Consider the following 5,280-nt stretch of genomic DNA (forward strand, 5'->3'; position numbering starts at 1 on the left):
AAAAATATAATTGTCTTCCTTTCTTCCTTTCCTGTCAAAAGTTTTGGAGCGTCTTGTACATAACAATTATCGTCTTATCTAACCAGAAACGACCTCCTCAATCCTTTTCAGTCCCGGTTTCCGACTGGTCATAGCACGGCAACCGCACTCGCGAAGATCACCGATGATATTCGAATGGGTATGATAATAGAAAGCTTACTGTTTTAACTCTATTGATTTTAGCAATGCTTTCAACACTGTTGATTTTCGATATTATGCTTGGAATTTTACGCTCTCTTAACATATCTCCTGCGGTTATTGAATGGTTCCGTAGTTACTTAGTGGGTCGTCGGCAAAGAATAAAGGTGGAAGATTCTAGATCTTCTTGGTGCAACACTCTTGCTGGGTGTACCACAAGGTGGAGTGTTATCTCCATTATTATTCCTATTTTTATAGATTCTATTACTCATAATCTCTCTCTTCGTATCACCTTTATGCTGATGACCTACAAATCTATTCTCAGGGCGTGCTTGGCGATCTTCCGTTGGTTATCGAGTCTGTAAACTTGGATCTAAAAAAGATTTTAAAATGGAGCCAACGATTTGGCCTGATTGTCAATCCGACAAAGACCCAGGTCATTGTCATTGTAGCTCGAGACTTGTCCCAAGAGTCGATTTTGCGTCTCTGCCACCGGTGCTTTTTGACGGAGTACTAATACCGTTTGCACATCAGGTCAAGAGCCTGGGTGTTATTTTCGACCGCCTCTCTCATGGTCTCCTCATGTGTGCGAGGTGAGCAGAAAGGTGTTTGCTGCGGTGGGATCTTTAAGACGGCTTCAGAATTTCCTACTCTTTGCTACCAAGGTTGCGCTTGCTCAAACTTTACTGCACCCTATTTTCGACTATGCTGACATTTGTTATCCCGATCTCTTAGAAGAGCAGCTTAACAAACTTGAGCACAAAATCAAATTGCATTCGGTTTATATTTGGTCTACGTAAGTTCGATCATTCTCTAATTTTCGATCACAGCTCAAGTGGCTCCCAATCCGCTTTCGCCGTAACTCTCAACATCTTCACCTCTTTACGGCATTCTCTTTAACCCTGCAACTCCCCGCTACCTCAAAGAGCGATTTAGCTACGTAACTTCTATTCGATGCTCTCAGAACTTTCTCCTTTCCGTGCCTCTATCTAACTCCATTCTATGTATATTCTTACACTGTCCAGGCTATTCGGTTGACCCTTACCGATTGACTTACGACGCGCAAAGTCTTTGTCACTATTTAAATCTATGCTTAAGGAGCCTATCTGTCATCTTGTATTATTAGCCTTATTATTTATTTATTTATTGTTGCTGTTTATCTCACTACCTATATTTATTTGGACGTATATTTATAGGTACGATATAATTATGTATGTATTCGTAGATGTATTGCTGTTACGTTTAAATTTTCTTATCTACTTTTGATGCACCACCTGTTGTAAACTAGTCCTTACTTCTTTCTGTAAAAAGGTTGCCTGGAAGAGATCGCTCTTAAGCGATAAGGCGCCTATTGCTCACCTTGTAATATTGTGTATCTGTTTTCTGTATCGCTTACTATGTCTGGTGTACAATAAAGAGTCTTTGTATTGTATTGTATTGTAATTACTTTTAAATTAGTAATTATTAAGACAAAAAAGTAAAAACTATACCGTTTCCGGCATAGTTGGTTCTGAAAAGTAATATATATTGCTTAGTAGTTGGCGAATTTATTTAAAAATTAGGTTTTATTTGATAGGTAGGACTACAGCTTATAGATATGTCACATTTGAAATAAAAGACTATGAACATCAATGTTATCAATATTAATATTTAAAAAAACCTATAAGTCCTCTTCGGGTTCAATCGGCAGATGTAGAACTGAAGGAAAAGTCGTTTTGAAGTACTTGTGCTATTCCATACTACAAAATCACAGTCTTTTAGACACGGACTGTGTTGCTGTAATTACTGTTGAATTATTTTTGCCTAGTTGATTACCATTAGATCTAAAATTTTGCTACCGTGTGGAAATCAGTGGTCAGCATACAAAATAACCCTTCATTGAATATTATATAAACTTACTTTTGATTTGTACAGCCACCTTTGCAGAATAACACTGGTGCAATGGTAAGCTGGACGACGACCCCACAAACATGGTATCGGCAGCCAGATTTGCAGCCACAATGGTCCAAGAGGCTTAATTGCGACCAAATCGCTGTTTACTGCCGACAATTCTGGAGTCTTCTCTTTTGCCTTAGTACATCCCCAAGAAGATGGACATGTATGGATGGACATGCTCTCTATAAACATACACTGCGTGCAGCTTACCAAGCGGGCCAATATGGAGAAACGCTCTGAAACCAGAAGTTTCGTACCATGTCCATCTTCTGGGGAGGACAAGGCAAAGAGAGTTGGCAAAAGAAAGTAAGCCTCTTGGACCATTAAGTATTGTGGCTGCAAATCTGGCTGCGATACCATGCGTTGTGGGTGTCGTCGGGTCAGCTTACCATGCACTGCCCAGTGTAAATCCTGCAAAGGTGGCTATACAAATCAAATAAAGTTTATATAATATTCAATGCAGGTTATTATGTATGCTGACACTGATTTCCACGGGTAGGCACAAAATTTAGATCTAATGGTAATCAACTAGGCACAAAAATAATTCAACAGTAATTAAGCAACACAGTCCGTGTCTAAAAGATCTGTGATTTTGTAGTATTGGAATAGCACAAGTACTTCAAAACGACTTTTCCTTTCAGTTCTACATCTGCCGATGACCAGAAGAGAACTTATAGGTTTTAATTTAAATATTTGATAAACATTGATGTTCAGTCTTTATTTCAAATGTGACATATCTATAAGCTGTAGTCCTACCTATCAAATAAAAAGCTAATTTTTAAATAAAATTCGCCAACTACTAAGCAATATACATTACTTTTCAGAACAACTATGCCGGAAACGGTATAGTTTTATTTTTGTCTTAATAATTACTAATTTAAAAGTAATTATATTTTTTCGTAACACCAAGAAAAAACTTTTTTTTTAATAAATTAGGTAATTTCGTTCTTCTTTTCATTTAACAATTACACATTAAAATCAGAGAACTAGTTTCACTTGAAGATTTCGTTGAAATTTATTTGTAAGAAAGCGTGCACAATTAAACTTAAATATTTCGTGAAGTATGAAGGTATCGGTGTCGGGTTTTTTTTATAATACTTGTTATTTACTCAGAAATATATATAAGTATGCATTAAACCATTCATGTTGCATACAACATAAAATGTTTTTAAGCAATCAAGTAAAAACTACCATCAGGTAAGAAAAAAAACTTAATATGGCGTTTTTTTGCCAAAGTTTCAGTAAATATTTTTTTAATATTTTTCTACATAATGATTTATGAAGCTTTAATTTGGGATATTAAACATTAATCGGTTTTTAGTTAGTTTGAGAATATTTGAATTTTTTTAACGAAAATTTGTGCTCACATTTAAACTTTCATATTCGTGAAATATGAAGGGTATCGGTGTCGAATTTTTTTTTAAAATACTTTTTGTATCGGTAATATGTATGCATTAAACCATTCATGTTGCATACAGTTTATTTAAGCAATCAAATAAAACTACCAATCAGGTAAGAAAAAAAACTTGAGATGGTGTTTTTTGCCAAAAGTTTCAGTAAATATTTTTTTATATTTTTTTGTAAATAATGAATTGTTATGAGCTTAATTTGGGATATTAAACATTGAAATCGGTTTATTGGTTTAGCTTGTAGAATTTTTGAAATATTTTTAAATAAATTTGTGCTCACATTAAACTTTCATATTTCGAGAAATATGATAGGACCGGTGTCGGGTTTTTTTTTGAAATACTCGTTATGTACTCAGTAATATGTATATGCATTAAACTTTCATGTTGCATACAGATTTTTTAAGCAATCAAGTAAAAACTACAAATCAGGTAAGAAAAAAAAACTTAAGATGGCGTTTTTTGACAAAAGTTTTTTGTAAATATTTTTTTGTATTTTTTTATAAGTAACTTATATAAAAGGCTCTCATTTGAGATGTTAAACATTGAAATCGGTCTATTACTTTAGCTTGTAGAATTTTTTGAAATATTTTTTAAAGAAGTGGCGCCATCTCTGTTCCTAAGGGGTGAAACTTCCGCTGCTGCGAGTCAAATCACTCAGTTTAGTCTGTACTATCACTGTGCAAAGCGGCTTGCTTTCTTCACGAAGTGCAGCATCCGGCCAAAAAATGGCCTTAACAAGTATGACTAGACAGACAGATATCGGCGACAGGGCGCTAGTATTATTTCACGAAAAACTTTTTCACGAACGACTTTATCACGAAAACTTTATCACGAAAAACTTTATCACGAATAGACTTTACCACTAAAGACTTTTTCACGAAAACTTTACCACTAAAGACTTTATCACGAAAACTTAATCACGAACAGACTATATCACGAAAAGACTTTACCACGAACAGACTATATCACGAAAAACTTACCACGAAAACTTAATCACGAACAGACTATATCACGAAAAGACTTTACCACGAAGACTTTATCACGAAAAATGTTTGAAACTTCTTCACGCTGAACGGCTGGAGGGATTTAGATGAAATTTAGCAAAAAGTTAGTTTATAATCTGGATTAAAACATAGGATACTTTTTATCCCGATATTCCTACGGGATAGGGATAAATTTTTAAAATAACAACCGCTAGGCTTAGATACATGAAATTGGTATGTAGATAGTTGGACGTCTGGAATAACACGTAGATAACTTTTTGACCCGACATTTCCACGGGATACCCAGGGATAAAATCTCGAAATAACAACCACTGGGCTTAGAGCCACGAAATTTGGTATGTAGGTAGCTGGACCTCTGGAATAACACATAGGTTATTTTTCACTCCGATATTCCCACGGATAGGAATAAATTTGAAATAACAACGCTAGGCTTAGATACATGAAATTGGTATGTAGATAGTTGGACGTCTAAAATAACACATAGATAACTTTTGACCCGATTTTCCCACGGGATACCCAGGGATAAAATCCCAAAATAACAACCGCTGGGCGTAGAGCCTTGAAATTAGTATGTAGGTAGCTGGACCTCTGGAATAAATTACTTTTTGTCCCGATATTCCCACGGGATAGGGATAAAATCTTTAATCATCAAACATACAAACACGCACACTTTCACATTTATTATATTAGTATGGAATCATATGTGGCTGTTTATCTCACGCCTATATTCATTTTAGACGTGTATTATATTGTAC

The 5,280-nt window shown here is 35.2% G+C and overlaps 1 pseudogene; it reads left to right on the top strand.

Moving 5' to 3' along the window:
- The window catches only part of LOC141427211 (2-acylglycerol O-acyltransferase 1-like), a 16,123-nt pseudogene extending 13,352 nt beyond the window's left edge, over positions 1-2,771 (top strand).
- The last annotated feature ends 2,509 nt before the right edge of the window (positions 2,772-5,280 follow it).

Source organism: Choristoneura fumiferana, chromosome 4 (genome assembly GCF_025370935.1).
Source record: "Choristoneura fumiferana chromosome 4, NRCan_CFum_1, whole genome shotgun sequence".
NCBI lineage: Eukaryota > Metazoa > Arthropoda > Insecta > Lepidoptera > Tortricidae > Choristoneura > Choristoneura fumiferana.